The 26355-nt window shown below is 40.2% G+C and overlaps 1 protein-coding gene across 4 annotated transcripts in view; it reads right to left on the bottom strand.

Annotated features, from left to right (window-relative positions):
- SERPINB11 (serpin family B member 11) overlaps positions 1-26355 on the bottom strand; it is a 77260-nt gene that overhangs the window by 23044 nt on the left and 27861 nt on the right. The window contains exon 1 of one of the 4 annotated variants that reach the window (XM_007096087.2): positions 3225-3294. The exons of 2 other annotated variants lie outside the window; for them this stretch is intronic. The gene's annotated coding sequence lies outside the window, so the exon portion shown is untranslated. Of the gene's footprint in view, positions 1-3132; positions 3295-26355 lie in introns of those variants that run through there. One more of the 4 variants, XM_007096086.3, reaches the window with a different exon arrangement.

The following is a 26355-nucleotide window of genomic DNA, read 5'->3' as shown; positions in this document are numbered from 1 at the left end:
GTTTATTTTAGTTACTAACCTGCCTTGTTTTCAGTACATATCTGAGTTGAGCTCACTGGAAGTGTGTTCTCTGGGGCGTGACTCTGTTGGCTACTGATGTAGGCATTCGTGTCATACCTCTCACTAAAACATACTTCTCTGTGCCTTTAGAGCCAAAGGAAGCTAAGCTGAAGGTGAATGCCTCAGAACTGGGGCTGGGAGGAGGGTGCACAGCTCAGCGCTTCTCGGGCAGAGACAGCTGAAAGGAAACGTGTCGCTTGTAGACTTTCAAAATAACGACCCACCAAATTTATATGGCAAAAATGGTGATGACACATCCCTGTAATTAAAACTGGTTGTCCTAAAATAATCATTAAGGACTAAGTGCTATGTATTCGAATCATCAGACCACCCAAGATAGTATAATAGAGCCTAGCAGTTATATTATAACAAGCCTGGACTGCATTTTTCTTTGCTTTGGACAATTTTTTCTAAAGGTAGAACACAAGGGTTTTGCTAATCTTATTTAATGAAAATACTAGCATGTGCCTTTAACAGGATACTGTTCTTCAAGTTAGTTTTAATACAGCTCTCTGTAGCTGGTCTAATAATAACAATATTATTGTTGTTATTCCAGAGCGACATGGATAGAGCTTGAAAGCTCTTTATTTCACTACCTTAATAATGAAACCAGTTTTGGTCCAATAATGAGGCATGTCCGAGGCAGATGCTCTTTATACTGCCTTCTGCGTTTCGGTAAATGGGGTTAGCTAATGGAATCAGATTCTAGAATGAAATTTCAGATTTCAGATTTATAAGTGAATGTAAATTTATTCTTCTTACATCTACATCATCATATTGTCATTATTAAAAACCTGCCTACATATTAGAGTGAACAGTAGCCCTACAGTTATGGGAGCACCTACCAAAAGAGTCTGGAATATACTGATAGACCACCTGTATGAGCCACCTACTTTTATATTACTAATCTGTTGGTTTCTTTCTCTTTTTTCAACCACAAGCATAGAAAGCAGAAGTAATCACACCCCTCAGTTCTTGGCACAGCCATCATTGGACCATAATTCTCTTCTTGGCTAACTGACTTCAACCCAATTCATTTTCTTTCTCCTCCATCCCCGTAGACAACACTTATCATTCGTTTAAAGCATATTCTTATACCTACATGTGTCCTTAAAAAATATTTGTTTCTTTATGTAGCTTTTCATTTTCATAAATGAGCTTATATCAAGTAATTTCTTTTTCACCGAGTACTTTTTTAAGACTCATCCGTGTCACTCTGGAAACATCATCTGTTACTTGCAAGTACTGTGCTTTTGTGCCTTTGCATTTTGCCAATCCATTCCCCAGTGACAGACGCCCAGACGGCCTCCTCCTCACGTCGTCACCAGCAGTGCTGCGATGGGCATCCTCACACAGACCCCCCGATGCTCCCGTGTGAGATCTCTTCACAAAGGAAAGGACTGCATCACAGGCTCCATGTACATGCCAAGCACTGCATACGTTATTCAGAGTTTAAGTCGTACAGGATGGGTTGGGTTACCCCAGTTTTGCAGACAAGGCGGTGAGGGATTGAGAAATTCACATGGCATACGTGGGGTGGCCATGACATGAATGCAAGTCCACGTCTTCTGAAACCTATGCTCATTCCACTTGCCACTGGACACATTCAGATAAGCTTTTATTTGAGGTAACATGATTTTACTTTTGTGGCACTGTGACTATTATCCCTAATTGATAAGGACAGCATCTTACCAGAAAAATTAAGACATGTTGTCCAAGATATAAGGCATTAATAGGCTTAATCTGTTCACGAATGGTTACTAAATATAGTATTATTTGCCTCACTTCACAGTGAGATCTTCTAGCTCTCCAAGCATTTGGTTCACAATACCAAGAAGAGAAACATTAGGCTTAGGTTTTTCAACAATTACTGGGAATACATAATTCTAATTAATTCACGAACTTTGGCATTTGGCATGTCTATTTGCAAGATAGAGTTTTCACTATCGTTAACCTAGCTCTTAAGATCTCTATTTTCATCATTCACTTTCCAAGGCCTCACTCTTCTTAGTACAACAGAGTGTCCATACTAATCTTAAACTCAATAGATTTTATGCAGTAACCTTGACTGACAATTTCCCCTACATCTGAGTAATTGTCTTTGGAAAACACTGAGACGCAAATATGTGGATGAATTCGCCGATTCTTGTTAACTGAGTAACTTCCTCACTAGATTTAGCGTTCTTTGAGGGCAGGGAAAGTCTACCGGTGAAATTATCAGTGTCTTGCACAACCACCCAATCACCAACACATATTAGAGAAGTCAACATTATAAACAGTTTACAGTTTCTGGTCTAATTAATATTATGCAGTCAGTTGCCGAAAAGAGGATGCCATGAGGGACAGAAGTCCCAAGGCACAAAGAATCCTACCAAAGATGCATAGACCCCAGAGAAGGTTCCACCCAGGAGATGAGGGAGAGCTGACGTGCCCCTAGAAGTAGAAGGACTTTGAATTGAGCTCCCAAAGAAGGAAGGAATTGCAGAAAATTCCTTGTAGTATATCGTCCTGCCTGCTTTTAGACTGAAAAAACCCCTCCCAAGCAAAAGGAATAGGTCACCTGGAGGCTGCCGTGGGAGAAAACCAAGAAAAAGATGCCGGAAACTGCAGCCCTTCTAGGTTAAGAAGGGGGATTTCTAGGAAAAAAATAAAAAACTATTCAGGAAACGCGAAGAGAGGACATGTCTTAGAGGGGGATGTTGGCAATAAAGTACTGAAAGAGGACACAGCACTGGAAGGCATTCTTCCCAGGACATCAAGTTATTGATAAGGCCAGTCCAGTGCAGTTAAGATCTTCTAAAGAACCAAGAAGAGTTTTGCTACACAGAGGCCACGGCCATGTGTAACCAGCTCCGTTCTGGATAAGGGTTATTGGTAAGTAGAAAGTATCAACAGAGTTCTGTTTTGCTAAACAAATCAGAGGTTGGAAATTAAGTCAGCCTGCCTCCAGGATTTTAAAAATGCACACCATCCACGTTAATGTATTAACAAGCATGATAATGTACTCATCAAGGGATCAGCAAAAGGCACGCTCAAAGAATAATCTTCGCCCTCGTGTGGCTCATTACACACCTGTCCAATCGTCCTGTTTTACTGCTCTTATCTGTTCGGGTCTGGCAACAAGCGCAGCTGAAACACTGAAGCACAGAAATACTTCTCTTTACCTTTGCTGCTTTCCCGGGTGAAGCGGACAATTTGGCAGGTGAGATTGGAGCTGTGTCCCTGACGAGGAAATATAAAGCCTTCACTTTTTGCCCCTCCCTTTCCATTGTGTCCTTAGTGATTCAGCTCCACATCCGCCTGGCAGAAAGCACAGCCCTGGGAAGGAAGTCCCTCTAGAGGCCACCCGGAGCTGCCTTGCATCTAGGAGACTCTCAGGACGGCCAGTGCTTTCTGGAGAAGTGTGCAGTGCTTACCCGCCTTCTGCCCTGCTAAGGAGGAAACATTTGCAAGCCTAATCTCTATTCGAGAAAATAAGCTGTCTTTCTAAAAGGAGTACCTGGAACATATTCAAGTGGGCAGGGCCGTGTTCAAAATTCCAAAGACTGCTGTTTCCGTGTGCACAGCACAGAGCAATTCAAAAAGAAAGCTCTCGGCTGTGGCAGAAAGATTCCAGCCATCATGGCTGCTTCCTGGCCTGAGGCCCATTCATCCCGAGATTTTCTGAGCTCTGTGGCGCGGAGTAGATGTTTTTGTGCGAAGCTTCTGCAATCTGCTGGCAGGTAATTCCTGTCCCATATAAAGGACATAAGAATGAGCTCAAGCAGGACTTACTCTGTGGTTTCAGTTTAAAAGCTTGGTAGGAACAACAAGCCACCTCTACCTAAACTGAGTTCAGAGGTATGATTCAGCACCATGCAAGAAAGATTACAAATTAGGGGTAGAGATCAAAGCTAGAGACAAAAAAAAAAGGGGGGGGGGCTGTGCAGTAGTCGAGAATCAGCGCCAAGAGACAAGCCTAGCTTCCCAGAGGCTATTCTTGCCCGTGTGATCCAGAGCCCAGCCTCTCCGGGGGAATACCACTGTCCACACTTAAACTATGATGGCAGACTGCACTGCGCTTGCGATAAGAGAAAGCCCTTTATGGCCAGTGATTTTTCTTTTCAACAGGATGTTCTCCCCTAGTCGAAACTCAACCATTCTAAAAGACATTAAGAGCCAGAAGAGTGAGATGTAAAATTGTGGCCCTAATAGCCACCAGGCCCATAAGATTCTCATAGAAACAAGTGTATACGACGAACCCTACGGAATTAAAAAGAGTCCTAGATCTGTCCAGTCTTTTTTGCCCAGGGCAAGTGTTTTCTGTCATGAGCCCATTCTGCCTGGGGGTTTCCATCCACTTGGAAGCCTCGTGTCCATGGCTAGCACTCACCTTCCACCTCTTCAGCTTGTCTCATCTCCCTGCAGATCTAATAAGGAAAAGGCTGATTTGCTTAGCTTTCTTGCTATCTAAGGATTGAGCTGATCCAAGATCTTCTCCATCCTTGGTCTAGACGGAACCCCTGTTATTTTCCGCTAGAGAACAAGTTCTTGCACTCCATTTGATTTTTTTCTTCCAGGTGGAAGGATACTCATTAACATAACACTCTTTGTCCCTCTTTACTCTCTCACCCACTCCTCCTTCCCCAGTGTCCCAGCCTGGATTCCCCAAAAACAGAGCCTTAGACAAAGTCCTGCTTGCCTGGAATTAATTCAGGAATGATCTCAGGGAATAGAAGAGAAAGAAGGGGTCCAGGAAAAGACAAAAAGCTAATACGATGATTGTTGTAAGGTGGCCACTGATACCTGATCCCATGGACCTTCAAAGGAACCTTATAAAATGTATCTCAGAACTGTCCACAAAGTGAGGGAAGCATTTATCCCCACTGGTCAAAAGTGACCCCGTGGGCGTTAACTCGGGTCGTACTTGTACGCACATCAAGCGTGCACATCCCACACCAGGGCATCAGAAAAGCGGCGGAGCCGGAAGCAACATGTGAGTGGAGATGTTATCAGGTTACAACGCACGAAGGCATTGAAAGCATGTGTACAACCTATAGCCTCCCAAGCAGCTAGATTAGGTGGGTGACAGAATGTCCAGTGGCTCAGAACAGCTGTCCCACCCCTCTAAGCCATGACCTTACCTGTAGGCAAATTTGGGAGAAAAGCTGCCAGTTTCCTTATGTGGGTGCTAGCTACCCAAAGGAAGTGCACAAAAGACTCTGGTCTTTTCGTCCTGCCCTAGGTACTTCCTGGGGCAGTGCCCCACATTGAGGGTCCAGGAATTCCTATGACTAGGTTGTACATCTGTCTAATTCTGTGGACAATAATTTTTTTACTATTTATTTTTGAGAGAGAGAGAGAAAGAGAGAGAGTGAGCACGAGTGGGGGAGGGGCAGAGACAGATACACGCAGAATCCAAAACAGACTCCAGGCTCTGAGCTGTTGGCACAGAGTCCAACGCGGGGCTCGAAATCATGAACAGTGAGGTGATGACCCGAGTCGAAGTTGGACACGTAACCTACTAAGCCACCCAGGTGTCCCTGTGGATGATAATTAGAATCCATTGCTGCCTCATACCTAATCCAGTCTTTCAACCTATCTGACCTGTCATAAATATTTTGTTCTCCATCTCCCTAATTCTTCACTTTTCTCTCAATATTTTTCAAGACGCAGGTGAGGTAAGAGTGTTATTTATTGGACCTCATAGCCTTGGACAGTTAGCATGGGCTAGAGACAGAGTACAGGCTGGATTTCTGTCCCCAGGTATTCCCTCCTCTTGGGAAGACCATCTTGATGATGGCCTCCATCAGGAGTTAAAGAAACATCTGGGGAGCCTGGGTGGCTCAGTCGGTTGAGCATCTGACTTCATCTCAGGTCATGATCTCGCAGCTCGTGAGTTCAAGCCCTGCGTCGGGCTCTATGCTGACAGCTTGGAGCCTGGAGCCTGCTTCGGATTCTGTGCCTCCCTCTCTCTCTGCCCCTCCCCTGCTCACGCTCTGTCTCTCTCTGTCCCTCAAAAATAAATGAACATTAAGAAAATTTAAAAAAAAAACAAGAAGTTACAGAAAAATTTTAAGAAAGAACCTGGAGGCAACCAAGAGGGCATAAGTAATCTTAACAGAAATTGCTTTAATGGTGTTCTAAAGGAAGAATGTAGGCTGTAATGCATTGCAGAACATATTAGAAAAGAACACACCCTTGAAGGGAAGTTGTAACATAAGATAACGCTAGAGGAAGCAAAGTTGAAGAACTTTTATCTGTGACTTTATTGAGTAAGTTGTTCTTGGGAGCTTAGCATGGAAGAGAGGGTGAGGAGGAATTCAGGAGCACCTACTCTATGTGGGAGATAGAAAGGGATGGAGAATGTTGACTTCTGGAATTTTCTTTTTTTTCCACTTGTAAGCATTTATTATGACTTCTGGAATTTTCATTTGCATTATGTCATCCCCCTTTGTAGGGTAGCCAAATTTAGCAAGTAAAACTACAGGATGCCCAGTTATAGGAATAATTTTACAGAAGTATATCCCAAATATTGTATGAAACAAATTTATACTATATACAGCACGTTTCCACTAAAAAAAGCATTATTTATCTGAAATTCAAATTTAACTGGGTGTTCTGTATTTTATCTGGCAACACCACTTCTTTGACATTTTCCTGAGAGACTATAGTAAATATATATATTTAATGGACATTTATTTGACCTAGACACAGAATTAGGAAAGGTCCACAAGGCAGCTTGATGCAGATTTGGGTACCAAATTTATGTACTGAAGAAAAGAAAAACAAAATGGACAAGTGGCTATTGTTAAGAGAAAAGAGAGAAAAATTGATGAGAAAAACCACCCAAAGAGATATAATGTGGCAAGATGCTATGCGGATGGAAGAACCAACTTTACCCAAAATGACAGATGGTCCTTCCCAAACAAAAGAGTAGAGCAGAAAAAAATGGATACACATTTAAACAAATTTGCACATATGAGGGGCACCTGAGTGGCTCAGTCGGTTGAGTGTCCGACTTCAGCTCAGGTCATGATCTCACAGTCTGTGAGTTCAAGCCCCGTGTCGGGTTCTGTGCTGACAGCTCAGAGCCTGGAGCCTGCTTCGCATTCTGTGTCTCCCTCTCTCTCTGCTCCTCTCCCACTCATGCTCTGTCTCTCTCTCTCTCCTTCAAAAATAAATAAAAACATTAAAAAAATGTTGCATATATGAGAGTTAAAAGTTTTGTCCAAATTGTTAATTCCTTATGGACAGAGACCACATTTTTGCCAAATGCCTGACATTCAGTAAGCACTCAATCACCATTTGTTAAACTGAACTGCTCATCTCTTTATTGACAGGAGGGGAAAGGGATGTGTTTCACACGGAGATGGGGCAAGACGTGAAGGTTGGGAAAAGTGAAGAAGGGCCTGATAAGACCTAAAAGACTTCACTGACTGTCACTTGGGGCTGGAACCACACGATTCATGATACAAAGTGAGAGTGATGTGCTAACAGGTACATTTTGCTGCGGTTTGTATACTCCCAGACCCTTGGAATGTAATCACCCAGCCAATCTCCATCTTTTTTTTTTTGCAAACATTTCAGTTTTCTGATGGAACATTTACAAAAAACAGGACTTTCCAGTGAAACTAGAACTCCTACTTTCCCAGACATAAAGCTACTCTTTCAAAAGAAGTCAGGTCACGTGAAAACCAAGAGTTTGGAGAACAACACTGAGGGCACTTCCCTAGCTCTTGACAAAGACCTGGCTGCAACAAAATGGAAAGAGTGTGAGGCACCGACCCAAGAAAAATAATCAACAATGCTACTGTTTTATTTTCCACGAGGCACAGAAAGAGCCTTTCAACTACAACAAGCAAATCCAAGTACTAGAAAGGTGGGCCCTTCAGCCCTCGATAGGTCTCCATACTTTAGTCCGTATACTTGCGGTATTCTTCAGGTAAGTCAAGAGGAATTCACTACCTAAAACAAACAAAAAAACTGAAAAAAACTAAAAACAAAAACAAAAAACTGGTCTCTCAAAAACTCTTACAAGTCTCATCAAAAGACCCTGGTAAGAAACTAGGCAAGTCACAGATCGGGGGAAAATACTGACAACACATACACCTGAAAAAGGATAGGTACTTAGAACACACAAACACTTACAACCAAAAAAAGTTAAAGACAAATAAATGGTCAAATATTTGCACACACACTTCACCGAAGAATATGTATGAATGGCCAACAAGCGCAGAACAAAGTGCTCAACATCATTAGTCATCAGAGAAATGCAAACTAAAACAAAAGACGTAACATTTCATAGCCGCTAGAATGAGTACATAAAAAAGGCCGACCATACCAAAGGCTGACGAGGAACTGGAGCAAAGAGAACTCGCACACCTGCTGGCGGGGATGTAAAATCGGACAGCCAATTGGGGAAAAGGGCCAGGTTCTTCAAAAGTTAAACGTGCACCTACCCTGTGATCTAACAGTTCTTCTTCAAAGTATTTATCCGAGAGAAATGAAAACGCATTTCCACCCCTAGCCTTGCACGAGAATGTTGACAGTGGCTTCAAACACAAGAGCTGAACACTAGAGGTCCGAACAGAGAAAATATAAACAAACTATGACACGTCCATGTACTGGAAAACTACAAAGCATTGAGAAGAAACAAGTTACCAATACATACAATAACACTGAGTCAATGTGAAAAGCATTAATGCTGAGTGAAAGAAGTCAGACGAGGGGAACAAAAAAACTACGCAGGCATCCGGTAAGTACATACGATTTAAAAAAAAAACAAAAACAAACAGCGGTTGTTCCTCTTGGGACAGGGTTAACTGGGAAGGGGCATACACCTCGGTGCAGGCATTAGTGAGTAAACTGACTGATTTTAACACTTCACTATATGTAAATGATACAGTAATAATAGTGTTCTATTTTAAATTAGATAATCTAATTTAACTTTTCCCAACATTTCCTTAATATTTTTTCCCAATATTTTCTTTTCCCAATATTTTCCCAATATTTTCTTTTTTCCAAAAATTTTTATAGTTTTACATTTTACATTTAAAGGTTAATTCTGAGGGGCGCCTGGGTGGCTCAGTCTTTTAAGCGTCAGACTTTGGCTCAGGTCATGATCTCACGGTCTGTAGGTTAGAGCCCTGCATCGGGCTCTGTGCGGACAGCTCAGAGCCTGGAGCCTGTTTCGGATTCTGTGTCTCCCTCTCTCTCTGCCCCTCCCCCTCTCATGCTCTATCTCTGTCTGTCTCTGAAAAATGAATAAACCTTAAAAAAATGTTTTTTAATAAAGGAATAAAAGTTAATTTTGAATTAATTTTTGTATGAGGTTTAGGTCAAGATTTTCTCTCTTTTTTCTTTTTTTTTTTCTTTCAAATTTTTATTTAAATTCCAGCAAGTTAAGATACAGTGTAATATTAGTTTCAGGTATAGAATTTAGTGATTCAGCACTTCATATGATACCCAGCACTATCACAAGTGCCCTCCTTAATCCTCTATTTCCCTCATCCCGGACCCACCTCCCCTCTGGTAACCATCAGTTTGTTCTCTATAGTTAAGTGTCTGTTTCTTGGTTCCTCTCTGTTCCCCCCATCCTCCCCCACACACACATACACCATGTTCATTTGTTTTGTTTCTTAAATTTGCAACAACATGAGTTGGGTATCATGCTAAGTGAAATAAATCAGTTAGAGAAAGACAAATTCCATATGATTTTCACTCGTGTGAAATTTAAGATTTTTTCTTTCATTTTTTTGGAGGGGAGGGTCTATGGCTGTCCAATTTCCCCAACATCATTTGTTGAAAATGCTCCTTTTTCCACTGAATAGTTTTTGAACCCTTGTCAAGAATCTACTGGGCATACTAGTGTGAATCTTCTTGTGGATTCTCAGTTCTTATTCCATTGATCATTGTGACTATCCCTTTGCCAATACTACACAATCTCGGTTATCTATATAATACATCTTAGAATAGAATGATAATTCGTATTTCTTCTTCCTCTTTAAAATAATTAGTTTAAAAGGCTGTTAGGCTTAGAATTAGTATTTAAAATAATACTCTTTCAGACATAATTTACAAACCAGGAGAAAGTCACCAAACCTTAGTGACCCTGGAACAGTCAAGAAGCACCTAGGACATACACTGCAAATCCTAGTTCCTTGCACTTGGAGAGGGTTTGGGCACTGGTACCAGTCTGTCGGGGTCTCAACCACAAAGCCTCCCATTGCCCATACTAGACACTGACTTCAAATATGTCTTGTAGGACTTCATCAGTATCATACAAGTTAGGGCATGAATGGAAGGAGGTTCTTGTGGTTCTCTAATAGTTCATGTGTATAAATTACTTCTCCAATGTGATCTCTTACATTGATGGCCCTCAATGAAACTCTCAATAGTTATACCTTCTGTGGTCCCTCCCTCTGTGACTTGCTTTAAACATTAGAATGTGTCAAAAATTTTGTTTTGGTTAATATATAAAAGTCAATTCCTTCTTTCCTATAGACTAGCAATGAACAATTGGAATTTTTTTTTAAATTTTTTTTTTAACGTTTATTTATTTTTGGGACAGAGAGAGACAGAGCATGAACAGGGGAGGGGCAGAGAGAGAGGGAGACACAGAATCGGAAGCAAGCTCCAGGCTCTGAGCCATCAGCCCAGAGCCCGACACGGGGCTCGAACTCACGAACCGCGAGATCGTGACCTGAGCCAAAGTCGGACGCTCAACCGACTGAGCAACTGGAATTTGAAACTAAAAACAAAGCACCATTTACATTAGCACGCCCAAAATGAAATACTCAGATGTAAATCTAACAAAATATTATAAGACCTATATGAGGAAAATTACAAAAGTCTCATGAAAGAAATCAAAGATATAAATAAATGGAGAGATATTCCATGTTCATAGATAAGAAGACTCAATACTGCTAAGATGTCAGTTCTTCCCACCTTCACCTACAGATTCAAAACGTTCCCAATCAAAATCCCAGCAAGTGACTTGGTAGACTTCTGCAAGCTGACTCGAAAGTTTAAGTAGACAGGCGAAAGATCCAGAATAACCAACACAATATTTGTTTAGGATAAGAATATAGCTATGGGAAGGTTATTCTTTCTATTTTTTAAATTGAAACAAAATTGACATATAACATTGGGTAAGTTTAAGGTGTGCAACATGTTGATTTGATATATTTATATATTACAATATGATTACCACTGTAGCTGTAGCTAAAGTAATACTTCTACCATGTCCTATAATTATTATTTTTTTTGTAGTGGGAACAATTAAGATCTCATCTCTTAGCAACTTTGAAGTGTATAATACAGTATTGTTAACTATAATCACTGGGCTGTGCATTAGCTCTCCAGCACTTATTTACCTACTAGTTCTGACATATTCCCAACACAATACTGAAAAAGAAAAACAAAGTCTTCTTGGGTAGGGAACTGATATTACCTGACCTCAAAACTTACTATAAAGCTACAGGAACTAAAACAAGGTACTCCTGGTGAAAGAATAGACAAATATATCAATGGAACATAATAGAGAGCCAGAAATGGACCCATGCAAATAAAAACAACTGACCTTGACAAAGGTAGCAAAAGCAATTTAGTGGAGAAAGAATAGTCTTTTCCACAAATGATGCTGGAATAACTGGACAATCATCTTTAAAAATGAATTTAGACAGTAACTTTATACTGCTCGTAAAACTTAACTCAAAACTGGTTACAAACCTAAATGCAAAATCAAAGCTATAAAACTTCTACAACACAATACAGAAAACAATCTAGGTGACCTTGGGTTAGGTAACAACACAGTTTTTGGATACAATATCAAAAGCATTCTCCCAGCAACACATTTGGTAAGTCGGACTTCGTTAAAATGTAAAACTTCTGCACTGCAAAAGATACTGTGAAGAGAATGAGAAGATAATCCTACGACCAGGAGAAAATATTTACAAAACACACATCTGATAAAGGACTTGTATTCAAAATATACAAAGAACTCAAAACTCAACTATCAGAAACACAAGCCACGTAATTAAAAAGGGGGCAAAAGATCTGAACAGACATCACCAAAGGAGATATGCAGGTGACAAACACAAAAAGTACTCAACGTTATTTGCCATTAGCGAATTGCAAATTGAGGTGACAGTGAGATAGCCCCACACATCTAGCAGAATGGCCAAAATCAAAAGCACTGAAAACCCCCAAGGCTGGTGAAGATGTGGCACAACAAGGGCTCTCACCTGTTGGAAATGCGAAATGGTGCTGCCATTTTGGAAGAAAGTTTGGGAGTTTCTTAACAAAGCTAAATATAGTTCTACCACGTGATGCAGTAATCATGCTCCTAGGTATTTACCCAAATGAGGTGAACACTTATGTCCACGTAAACACCTACACACAAATGTTTATAGAAGCTTTCTTCACAATTGTCAAACACTGGAGCAGCAAAGATGTCCTTCAGTAGCTGAGTGGATGAACAAACTGTGGTACCTTCATACAATGGAATACCACTTGGCACTAAAGAGAAATGAACTATCAAGCCATGCAGAGACACGGGGGGATCTTAAATGCATATGATTAAGTGAAAAAAATCCAACATGAAAAGGTTAAATACTGTTTGATTCCAAGTACATGGCATTGTGGAAAAGGCAAAACTGTAGAGACTGAAAAGATAAGCAGTTTGCAGGGAGTAGGCAGGGATAAATATGTGGAGAACAGAAGTTTTAGGGCAGGAAAATTTTCTATAGATATTGTAATGGTGGATATGTGACATTATGCATTTGCCAAAGCCCCAAGAACCGTATAACATAGAGTGAACTCTAAGGTAAACTATGGACTTCAGTTAATAATAATGTATCAAGATCCATCCATCGAATATAACCACACTAATCCAAGTTGACAACAGGGAATACTATGGAGGGTACAGAGAGAACCCTCTCTACTTTCTGAACAATTTTTCGGTAAAACTAAAACTGCTCTATGAAAAAGTCTATTCGTTGTGTGTGTGTGTTTGTTTTAAATAGCAATGCAATGCCTGTCCTGGACATAAGCCTTAAGAAGACCCACTAGTTTTGACCACTGTGCCGTGGGGAGTCTTTAGCCACCAGTAAGTCCCAGTACCATGCTTGAGAGACAATGTGAGAAGGCCACACAGAGGGATCAAGCGGAGAAAAAAGTCCCAGAAACAGCAGAGGAGAGTCAAAGAACCCAGCCAACAGCAAAATCCGAGGCCCAGACGCTGACCCCAGCTGAGCCACCGCAGCCAGCCTCCCAAGCCACTTCCGACAGCCTCGAAGAGGCACCAGACATGTGAGTGAGCGGTCATCCTGGAGTTTCCAGTCCCAGCAGACGCCATGCAGGAAAGACAACCCATCCCCTCTGTGCCCGGTTTTGAGGTTCTGACCCCATACAATTGTGAGCAAATAAAATGGTTATTTGAAGTTTTGCTACTCAGCGATAGATAAGTCAAAAAGACCAAACAACATAAAAGTTACTGAAGAACAGCAGGTATTTTGTTTTGCCTCCCTTCCCCATCATGTTTGGCTCCAAGCAAGTGCAAAGTATAACTGACTCACAAAACAATCATAGGCCTTATGAAGGCAGGCGGCTTTCACGCTCTGTCCATTCAGCAGAGGTTACTAGGGGGGCGCAGTCAGTTCAGTTTTCTGCTATCATATCCTTTAGTTTGGAATTTTAGGAGTGGAGTCAATGATCAGCTGATCTCATTGTGTAAAACATGTTTAGTTGGCAAACATGACCGTAAGCGACAGGAGTGACAGGTGGTGGTTCCCAGCCTTCATTTCTAAGTCTTCCTCACTAGGAATACGTGGATATTCAACCGATATTTATGGAGGGCCTGCCATGAGCCAGGCACTGTGCTTAGCATGCTGCGACTGGCAGAGAAAACCACAAAGCAGCTGTCACCAGGGATGTGTCCTTCAGTGACTGTGTGGCAAGTGGTGAGCTGGCTTGGATGGATCCTATTGAGACACCCCGGTTTTGCAAACGTTCCTCCACCCTTGTTTCAGAAGGCTCCTGATGCTCTTGTTACGAAAATAAGTATATAATAAAAATAGAGGGGCACCTGGGTGGCTCGGTCGGTTAAGCATCCAACCTCAGCTCAGGTCAAGTTCTCAAAGTGAGTTCGAGCTTCGTGCTCTCTTCTATCAGCATAGAGCCTGCCTGAAATCCTCTGTCTCCCTCTCTCTCTGTCCCTCCCCCGCTGGTTCTCTCACTCGCTCTCAAAATAAATGAACTTCAAAAAATAGTAAAAATAGTAATAGAGAAGCCCTTTTTACTTAGTTATAGGAAATACTGAGTTTCTGTCAGTAATTCAGATTTTTCAGTGCAGCATCTTCGTCGATTATAAAGAGGAGTGCTTTCTTCTGTAGCTGCCTGACGTCTGCTGCTAATTCCCCTTTATCCCAGGGAGTATCTCTCTCGCATCTATGGGCACTGAAGCTTCCGTCTTGGAACTGTAGTCCCCACCTCGCTGCCTCTCTGCCTAAGCCTTGGCCGGAGTGGTGGGTGATTGAATCTGAAGTGAAAGGGAACATCCATGGTGCCCAAACTAGAAATATCTGATGTATCTGTGAACTCTGTTCAACCCCTCTTCTGACGGCCACAGGCCCTGAATTTAAGAACTTACAGGCTGGTGTGCCTCCTGACTTTCTAGTCCCCCAAAAAATCACCACCACCACCCCCCCCCAGCCTGACCTGGCACCACTCTCTCCACTGGCATGCCCCTGGGGGGCTGCATTCCACGGTGCTTGTATTCCTGGGACGGGGAGGCGAAGTTCAGCTGCACAAAGCCTTACCCAGAGAGGACCCAGGTTGACAGCTAGGAGTTACGGTGCAGTCATACTGTTATTTTTAGATTTTCAACCAGTGAAATGCTGAGAGCAGGAAGTGGTGAATATTATATGCTGCTGTTATCTGAAGCTTGTGTATACAAAACAGTCTCATTTGGGGAGGGGAGGGGAGGGGAGGGGAGGAGAGGGGTGGGGAGGGGAGGGGAGCAATGTCAGAAGACCGTTCTGTTGACTAACTCGCTGCTTCACAGGAAGAGGCCAACTAGAATTGCTTCTTCCAATTACACAGCACGATGAAGAACTACGAGGTGATAACATTTGTAGTTCACGTTTGCTCAATGTATTAAAGGACAAAAGCTTGCAGAATCGCCAGAGCTTGTTGGGGTGGGGGGGGGCGGGTGGCAAAGGGTCCTGAGGCTTTAAGATTGATTGTGTTTAAACAACGGTCCCAGATTTTTCAGGTAGCTTCATGGAGCATCAGCGTTGCTACCTTGTACACGGAGTCTAAGCACACTCTGTGTCTCGGCCTCTCAAATTACTTCTTCATTTCGCTGAATGTGCGTTTAGTGGCAGATACTCTGCCAACTGAGTGGCGGAGCCACGTAGGGTAGAACTGGTCTCATTTTACTCTTACGGAAGCGAGGACGAAACCGGCCCAGGGCAAGCACACAAAACACACTAGGTTAATTAGTGATGATGAACCAAATGACAGAATACATCATTAGTGAACAAATGACCAAATCGTGTTGTGGTACAAGCAGACGCAGCAGAGCTGGTCTCTAGGTCCTGTCGTCCCCAAACCCAATTGCCTCAATTCTGGGAGACATTGGTGGGGTGTGGAAGAAACTGGCCTGACACCCTCACTCAACTGCATGTAAAATGGATGGGTTTCAGCTTACACACACGAGAGCTGAGAGAGACCCCCAAGTTCACTTAGGTCAAAGTGCTCACCTTACAGAAGACAAAAAAAGGAAGCTTAGAATTGACTACTTGGTCGGGACCTGACTAGGACTGGAACCTACTGGTAGTCAGTCTGCACCTTGACCAATCAGGTCGCTTTACCTTGATGACATCTGACTCTTCCTTTTTTTTTTTTTTTTTTAATTCTTTTTTTTTTTTTTTTTAATTTACATCCAAGTGAGTTAGCATATAGTGCAATAATGATTTTAGGAGTAGAATCCACTGATTCATCCCCTACATATAACATCCAGTGCTCATCCCAACAAGTGTCTTCCTTAATGCCTCCTGCCCGTTTAGCCGTCCCTCCACCCACAACCTCTCCAGCAACCTTCAATTTGTTCTCTGTTTTTAAGTCTCTTGCTTTGTTCCCCTCCCTGTTTTCATATTATCTTTGTTTCCCTTCCCTTATGTTCATCTGTTTTGTATCTTAAATTCCACATGAGTGAAGTCATATGACTTGTCCTTCTCTGACTAATTCTGCTTAGCAAAATACACTCTAGCTCCATCCACATTGTTGCAAACGGCAAAACTTCATTCTTTTCGATCGCTGAGTAATACTCCATTGTGTGTGTGTGTATGTGTATATATATATATATATATATATATATATATATATATATACCACATCTTCTTTATCCATCCATCAGTCAATGGACATTTGGGCTCTTTCCATACTTTGGCTATTGTTGATAGCGCTGCTATAAGCCTTGGGGAGCATGTGCCCCTTTGAAACAGCACCCCTGTATCCCCGGGATAAATGCCTAGGAGTGCAACTGCTGGGTCATAGGGTAGTTCTATTTTTAGTTTTTTGAGGAGCCTCCATACTATTTTCCAGAGTGGCTGTACCAGTTTGCATTTCCACCAGCAGTGCAAAAGGTGAATCTTCTAAATTTCCAAGCAATGACTTTTAAAATGATAAATGGGGGGGGGGGGGCGCCTGTGTCGCTCAGTCGGTTAGGCATCCGATTTTGGCTCAGGTCATGATCTCACGGTTTGGGAGTGAGCCCTGCACTGGGCTCTGTGCTGAAAGCTCAGAGCCTGGAGCCTGCTTCGGATTCTGTGTCTCCCTCTCTCTGCCCCTCCCCCGTTCATGCTCTGTCTTTCTCTGTCTCTCAATAATAAATAAATGTTTAAAAAAAATTTTTTAAAGCAAAATGATAAATGGTGGGGTGCCTGGGTGGCTCAGTTAAGTGACTGACTTCGGCTCAGGTCATGATCCCATGGTTTGTGAGTCGGCTCTGTGCTGACAGCTCGGAGCCCGGAGCCTGTTTCAGATTCTGTGTCTCCTTCTCTCTCTCTGCCCCTCCTCCGCTCATGCTCTGTCTCTCTCTCTCTCTCTCAAAAATAAATAAAAATTTAAAAAAATTTTTTAACAAATTTTTTACCTCATTCGTTTTAGAAATTATATTGATGACTGAAATAACACTCTCTGAAATTCACAACAATGAAATTTTAAAGTGAGGGAGAAAAAGACCAATATCAATATCATTAATAAAACAAGGGATATTTTACCAGATCCTGCAGCCATTAAGGCGTAATAAGGGAAAGCTACAAACAACTTCAAACGGATAACTCTGACAATTTAGAAAAAATGATCCAATTCTATGCTAACCATAAACTAGTAAACTAAGGTGAAATAGGTCATCGTAATTGTTTTATAAGGATTGAATCTCCAAGTACAAATGGTTTCATGAAAAAAATTTCAACAATCATTTAAAGAAAAATGAATGCTAAATAGAAAATAGAAAGTAAACAGAAGAGAAAAAACACTTCCCATTTCATTGTATTAGGCCAGCATTACCTTGATACCAAAGACTGATGAAGACAGTATTTAAAAAAACTAAAGAAAACTACAAACCAATAACTCTTCATGAACATAAATGCAAAAATCCTCAACAAAATATTAGCAACTCAAATCCAATAATGTATAGAAAAAATTAGATAACATTACCAAGTGGAATTTATTCCAAGTATGAAATATTGGTCCATCATTCAAAAGTCTCCACCATATCAACAGTTTAAAGAAGAAAAATCATATTATCATAGCAAATGATCCAGAAAACATTTAACAAAATCCGGCACCCACTCATGATCAAACCTCAGCAGAATAGGAATAAAGGCAAAGTTTGCCTCAGCTTGCTAAAGAGCATCTACAAAAAACCTACAGCTAACAGTAAATTTAAAAGTGAAATATTTAAATCTTTCCCTTAATACCGGGAACAAAACCAAGATGTCCCTCTTGCCACTCTTATTCACCATAGTCCTGGAAATTCTAGCTGCTTCAATAAGGTAACAAAAAAAGAATGAAAGATGTATTGGGAAGAAAGAAAACGCTCCTCATTTTCAGAAGACAGGACTGTCTACATAGAAAATCCCAGATTCCTATAGAGGAATCTCCAGAAAACGTCTATAATTAATAAGTGAGTTCAGCAACGTTGCAGGATACAGTATCAACACATAAAAGTTAATCTCATTTCTCTATACTAACAATGAGCATGTGGAAACCAAAACATACGTTAAATTCAAAACACACGATTTGCTTACGATTTCTCAAAAAATAAAATACTTAAGATATTCACATGTCACTCATTCACAGATTTCTTACCTTATCTCTTAAAGGGAGAAAGTATTTTGTATTTCAGTGTCATTTTTTTAACTTATGCCTCACTTGGCACTTTTTTTTTTTTTTTTTGCCACATTAATTTACTGCAGAATACTAGCAAATCTATGCAGACGATGAAACAAATCAATTCAATTCCATCTCACTGGAGGACATGCAAGCCAAGATCATAGAAAATATATGGGTTAGATAAGTTTGTACAGACATTAATTATAGTGCAGTTGGCCAGGAGATCAATGCTGAGGACTTAACAACATACATTTAAATGAGAGTGTCTATAAGCAGAAAACAAGGTGATGTACTCATTGGCTAACATAAATATGGTGACCAGAGGCTCAAAGGAATCTAACCCTATAATTCCCAAAAGAGGAATGGTTCAGTATCCACTAATTCAGTGCTTCATGATGACTTTAAAGAACATAATTATCACGAATACGAAAATTGGATGGTATCTTGTTTCTTCTCTAAATACAGCCTAAAGAAGAATTTATGGGAACCTGGCTACCTTGCAATGTTGCAAAACATCAATATTCTAAATATCACAATCTGGTGTGAAAGGAATTAAGAATATGTTAACATCACCGATGTTAATATTAATGTTCTGATGAATATTGTGAAAACTCACCTCAGAAAAAATACCTGTGCACACATTCATACAGTTTTGAAACCATAAGAACTTCTGATGTAGTCCAATCTGCATTTTAAGACAAAGAAATAAACTCACAGACTCAGGAAGCACATGAAAGACATGGGCGAGTCCACCAATGAGCAAAACCAAGAAAACGAAACGAACGAGAGAGTATCATTTTATACATATCAGAACAAGGTGACTTAATGGACAGTGGACAAACAGAATTATCCTGATGCCCACTATTTCGTGCAGAAGCATTCTGAGCTTAGGAGTGCAAAAACCAATTAGAGCCTTGTCCCTAGGAATAAAAGAAAAGGAGGATTAATGTAATTTCCTCCTTAGCATTGTCATAATGATTAAAAATAATGTATAATAGGGTACAACCGCTCTGAAAAACAGTGTGGAACATCCTCAAAAAATTAAAAATAGAATTACCCCACGACCCAGCAATAGCACTACTAGGAATTTATCCAAAGGATACAGGAGGGCTGATTCATTGGGGCACATGGACCCCAATGTTTATGGCAGTGGTACCAACAATATGGTTGTTCCAAAAATTCCAAAATTTCCAAATTATGGAAAGAGCCCAAATGTCCATCCACTGATGAATGGACAAAGAAGATATAGTTTATATATACAATGGAATACTACTTGGCAATGAGAAAGAATGAAATCTTGCCATTTGCAACAATGTGGATGGAACTGGAAGGTATTATGCTAAGTGAAATAAGTCAGAGAAAGACAGATAGCATATGTTTTCACTCATATGTAGAATTTGAAAACCTTACCAGAAGACTATGGGGGAAGAGAAGGGGAAAAAATAGTTTCAGAGAGGGAGGCAAACCATAAGAGACTCTTAAATACAGTGAACAAACTGAGGGCTGATGGCAGGGTGGGGGACAGAGGAAATGGGGGATGGGCATTGAGGAGGGCACTTGTTGGGATGAGCACTGGGTGTTGTATGTAAGTGATGAATCATGGGAATCTACTCCCAAAGCCAAGAGCACACTGTATACACTGTATATTAGCTAACTTGACGATAAATTATCTTTTAAAAAAATTTTTAATGTATAATCATACCAATAATGTATTAGGCTTATAAAAGACACTCAAAAAACAGCAGGTTCCATTACTATAACAGCCGATGCTGCTGAAGACTGTTCAAACTATGTGGGGAGAGAATGTGGAGCCCTCATACTCTCCCAGCTGGAATACAAAAGGGTGCAACCACTTCGGAAAACAATGTGGTTGTGTTATTTTTTCCATCTGTATTAAGATATAAGTGACCCATTACACAGTGTAAGTTTAAGGTGAACACACTATTAATTTGATACACTTACATATTGCAATAGGACCATTGCCATTGTGTTGGCTAACACCGCCATCATGTCACGTGATTATCCTCTCTTTCTTGTGTGTGCGTGAGCTGTTTTTGTTCAAGGAGAGCTAATTGTTCATCTCTGTGGGGGGATGAAGGCTCGGGTCTCTTACGCTGCCATTTTGGAGACAGCAGTCCAGAAAGCTTTAAATCTCTCAGGGATGAACAATTTCACTTCTAGAGAAAGTCTTCCTCACATGTACAAAGAGACATTCATTGTTAAAGCATATACTTACCATACGATCCAGTAATTCCACACTTTGAAATTTACCCAATAGAACAGAATGCACATGTCACAAAAGGACTAGTATGCAAATGCTTATAGACACCTTATTCATAACAGCCCCAAACTGGGAATACCTCAAATTTTTATCAGCTGGCGAATGGTCATGGAAGAGTATTCAGTGATACAAAGGAAGGAACTACAGATTCCTGCAGCAACGTGAATGAAACTCCCAAACACTACACTGGGCAAAAGAAGTGGGACAGAAGGAGTATATATTATATACTTTTGTTTACATGATGTCCTAGAACAGGCAAAACTAACAGAAATCTGATTAGTGGTTTCCTAGGGCTGGAACTAGAGAGGAAAAAGATGATAAAACAGCCCTAGGAAAATTTCTGGTTGAAATGAATGCTCTACAACTTGATTGGGGGGTGATGACACAGGTGTTTACATCTGTCAAAAGTCACTGCACTATACTTTTATAATGCATGAATTTATTTTATGTAAATTATAAATCAATAAAATTGATAAACAAAGAGGAATAGGAAAAGGTTTGTCCAAAGTACACAAAGTAACTACTGTTTTTGGAAGTGGGGGGGGGGGCAGAACGTGTCTTAATTAAATCTGTTTTCAAGAATAACCCCATACTTAAGAAAAAATTGCAGGTTACATTATGCATACTTCTCATGTCACCTCACCTAATTTTGTGAGGTAGATTCAATAAAATCTTCAGTTAAATATTTTAATGGTTCAAAAAGACCATGAAGTCAAAAACAGCATGTGTGTGTGTGTGTGTGTGTGTGTGTGTGTGTGTGTGTGTAAGTGGAGAATCCATATACTAGTATGGTTTGGGGCTACAGCCTTGATTCATGGTAAAGTGCCAGCACTTTTAAAAATCATTGCTTTTGCACCACCTGTATGAATCTCAACAGAGTAAAAAAGGCAAATAAGGTCTTAGTGTTTTTATGAAACTGGTTCTCATCTTGAGCTCTGGGAAACTTCCAGGGTCTGCAGATCACACAAGAAGAATCCTTTCTACACATATTAACCTTGGAAATGTTTACTAGATTAGAAATTCAGAAAGTCTATATAATTAACTTAAGCAAAAAGTATGCTGCTAAAAGACTGGTAAGATGCTAAATTTGCAGTGGGTAAAGAAGGGAAAATGTGGACTGTAGACTCCCAAAACCTTGAGTGACAAAAGAAGTTTACTGCATAGAGTGGTTAGAAGAAAGTGGTTTATTTGCTTACCTAAGAATAAAAGAGTTCACAAGAGGGGGAGGTTGTTTAGAAAAGGCATGTTATAATGAAAGAAGTTCATGAGAAAATAGAAAATGTGAATAAGAGAACATAAAGAAGGACAAGTGCAGGGCACATAGGTCTGAAGCTTAGAAGATGATGAGAAGCTCAAAAAGTTCCAAAACAATATCCTTTTCTCTTTCCTTTAATGAAATAGGAAAAGACATCAACTGGAAGTGATAATGCTATAGGATGAGTAGAGAATTTGAGAAAGGAAAGAAAGTTAATAGAAGCTTGGAGGGAAATGTGAAAGGGAGTTGACTCAAGATGATAAAAAGATTGGGAAATAATGTTGGGAGAACAGCTTAAATCAGAAATCATGACTTGCATGTGTGTGAGGGTGCTAAAATATACCTAACATGAAATTTACCACCATCATCATTTTTTAACTCTACAATTCAGTGGCATTAAGTACATTCACACCCTTGTGCAGCCATCACCAATATGGTGGTTCCTCAAACTGTTTTACACACACGTGCACCATTTTACATTTCCACTAGCAATGCACAAGGGTTCCGTTCTCTTCATATTCTTGCATACACTTGTTATTTTCTTGGAGGGCATCTGTATATCTTCTTTGGGAAAATGTCTATTCAAGTCCTTTGCAACTTTTTATTGGGTTTTGGTTTTTTGTTATTGAGTGGTAGAATTCTTAATATATTGTGGATATTAATCCCTTATGATTTGCAAATGTTTTTTTTTCCCATTCTGCAAATTGCTTTACACTCTCTAGATAGTGCCCTTTGATGCAAAAAAAAAAGTTTTACATTTTGATCAAGTCCAATTTATCAATTTCGTCTTTTGCTGCCCATGTTTTAGGTAGCATATCAAAGAAATCATTGCTAAATCCAATGTTATGTTTTCCACTATGCATTCTTCTAAGAACATTCTAGTTTTAGCTCTTGCATTTAGGTCTTTGGCCCATTTTGACAATGTTTATATATACAGTGTAAGGTGAGAGCCCAAACCTGATTCTTTTCCATGTGGATACCCAGTTTTACCAAGATTGTCCTCTTCTCCACTGAACGGTCTTGACACCCTGTCAAAAACCATTTGGCCATATATTCAAAAGTTTATTTCCAGGTTTTCTATACTATCCCACAGGTATATAGTCTGTCTTTATGCCACACTGTTTGGATTACTGTAAGTTCATAGTATGTTTTGAAACTAGAAAATGTAAACTTCCAAATTTATTCTTCTTTTCCAAGATTGTTTTTTTGGATACTGGGAATGTCTTGAGACTACATTTGAATTTTAAAATGTGTTTTCCTGGGGCGCCTGGGTGGCTCAGTCGGTTAAGCGTCCGACTTCGGCTCAGGTCACGATCTCACGGTCCGTGAGTTCGAGCCCCGCGTCGGGCTCTGGGCTGACTGCTCAGAGCCTGGAGCCTGTTTCAGATTCTGTGTCTCCCTCTCTCTCTGACCCTCCCCCGTTCATGCTTTGTCTCTCTCTGTCTCAAAAATAAATAAACGTTAAAAAATAAATAAATAAATAAATAATGTGTTTTCCTGTTTGGAAAAGAAAAAAAAAAGTCATTGGAATTTTGATAGGGATTGTATCAAACCTGTACATAGATTTGAATAGTATTGTCATTTTAGCGATGTTAACTTTCCAAGAACACAGGGTGTCTTTCCTTTATTTATGTCTTAATTCCTTTCCTCAATGATTTGTAGTTTTCATTCTATAAATCTTTGGCCTACCTAGTTAATCCCTGGTATTTAATTCTCTCTGATGCTGTTGTGAATGCATATGTTTTCTTAATCTCCTTTTCAGATTCTTCTTGTTTAGAGTACAAAAATACAATTTTTGTTTGTTGATTTCATATCTTGGAAATTTCCTGAATTATTGATTAGTTGTAACAGACATTTTGTGGAATCTTTAGGGTTTTCTGCATATAAGATCATATCGTCTTAAATACAGAGATCATTGTACTTCTTCCTTTCCAATGTGAATGTCTTTAATTTCTTTTTCTGGCCTAACTGTTCTGTCTGGGACTTCCAATACTATGTGAGGTAGAAATGGAAAAAGGGTAACAGAGTTCAGTCTTTCTCTCTGCAATATGATGTTACTTGTGGGTATTTCAGAAATATCCTTTATCATGTTGAGGAGATCTCCTTCTATGCCTAATTTGTTGAGTATTTTTATCATGAAAAGGTGTTGAATGTTGTCTAATGATTTTCTACATCATTCGAGATGGTCACATGATGTTTTCCCCCTCACTCTGTTAATGTGGCGTAGCACATTGATTGATTTCCATCTGTTGATCTATTCTTGCATCCCATAAATAAATCCTACCTAGTCATGATGCATAATCCTTTTAGTACGCTGCTGAAGTCAGTTTGTTGGTACTTTATGAGGATTCTAGTATCAATATTTATAAGAGATATTGGTCTGTACTTGTCTTGCTGTAGTGTCCCTCTTGCTCTGATATCAGGGTAATGCTGCCCACAGAGAATGAGTTAGGAAGTCATCCCTCCACTTCAGTTTTTGGAGACGTCTGAAAAGGATTGAGGTTAATTTTTGCAGTATCATATACAATTCACCTGCGATGTGACTTAGCCCAGCGCTTTCCCTTGTTGGAAGAAACTAAGACTTTAATGAATACAAAATAAGACCACATTCGTCTTTATGATCAGATCAAATATAATCCATCCACCATCCTATTTAGGATGCCATTCTCTCTCCCTGGATTCTCCCTCTCTTAACAACTTTAAGAATCCCAGAACATTTATTATGTGCAGATGTGGAGGGGGAATCTCAGTCTTCTATGTGTTTTACAGAAGAAATACCAGAAACCTCTCTTGTTCCCAGGAAGTCTCGTGCTACTGACTTGCTGTTGCAGCCACTGCCACACAGTGTCACTAGTGGTGTGGCCTGAAGCGGGTAGCAGACGGCAACACCAAGGATCTGGACCCTGCAAGAGTGACCGCCAGACCCTTTGCTCAAGAGCAACCCAGAACTTTATTTTTTTTTATTTTTATTTTTTTTAATTTTTTTTTCAACGTTTTTTATTTATTTTTGGGACAGAGAGAGACAGAGCATGAACGGGGGAGGGGCAGAGAGAGAGGGAGACACAGAATCGGAAACAGGCTCCAGGCTCCGAGCCATCGGCCCAGAGCCCGACGCGGGGCTCGAACTCACGGACCGCGAGATCGTGACCTGGCTGAAGTCGGACGCTTAACCGACTGCGCCACCCAGGCGCCCCGAGAGCAACCCGGAACTTTAAAGCCTCACACACGTCTTAGGTGACACCTAAATTTGTGTCCACAACACAGTTACAAAGGATATAACTTATGACATGTTATGCGTGTGGCTATTTTAAAATAAACTCATTGTAGCACTCTTTAAAAGGCATCCAATGGAATCAAGCTATAGTACCTACTGTTTACCCGTTTCTAAAACACACGAACAAGCCCTTTCACTTTTCAAGATTTTAAATCATTCTTCGTCACCTGGAAATTATATTTCCATTTCACTTTCTTCAAAGAATTTCATCCTGATTTAATATTTTTATATCTTAAAGTCTTCTATTGATAACTTGGTCATCCTTCCTTCCAATGAAAATGTTTGTGAATTTAAAATATAAAATGTTCTTACTTCCCATGATCATATTGCTTTAAATGTTTAAAATATGTTTTCTTATCCCTACACTTACTATTAGCATAAAACTGGAGGAAAATATTAAAAAATTGATGCGTAATTATTGAACACAAAAGCTATTTTTTTCAATTAGAGAAACATCTCTTAATGAGATGAATCAGAACATTTCCCTGTGCTTTTTCGTTTAAGATAAAAATGTATCTTGCTAAAAAATCATTGGTTCTGCATCTAACACAAAATTTTGGACTTTGCGGGGCGCCTGGGTGGCTCAGTCGGGTGAGTGTCCGAATTCGGCTCAGGTCATGATCTCACGGTTCGTGAGTTCGAGCCCCGTGTCGGGCTCTGTGCTCAGAGCCTGGAGCCTGCTTTGGATTCTGCGTGTGTCTGTCTACCACTCACCCGCTTGCTGTCTCTCAAAATAAATAAATGCTAAAAAAAATTTTTTTGGACTTTGTTAGGAGCAGGTTGAACCATTAACCATTTTTAGAAATGAAATAAAATGAAGATTCACTTTCATAGGAAAAAATATTCATGATGAGATTTGAAAAAATAGATTTTATATGTGAACTGAATAATACACACCATATCTGAAATAAATTCCATAGGTTTTATGTGATGTATCTGAAAAATACATAACCCGGTAAAACACTCAGTACAACCAGTTAGTTTGGTATCTTCTTGCACCTGAGACAGTATCTGGCACAGCAGAAAAGAATTTGTCACAGTAAGTAGCAAAGTCCTATTTAGTGTTCAGTAGCCTTTGAGATGCTCTTCTGCTTGTCTCTC

This window comes from Panthera tigris, chromosome D3 (assembly GCF_018350195.1).
Source record: "Panthera tigris isolate Pti1 chromosome D3, P.tigris_Pti1_mat1.1, whole genome shotgun sequence".
In the NCBI taxonomy this organism is placed as follows: Eukaryota; Metazoa; Chordata; class Mammalia; order Carnivora; family Felidae; genus Panthera; species Panthera tigris.
This window is presented reverse-complemented; position numbering and strand designations above follow the sequence as displayed.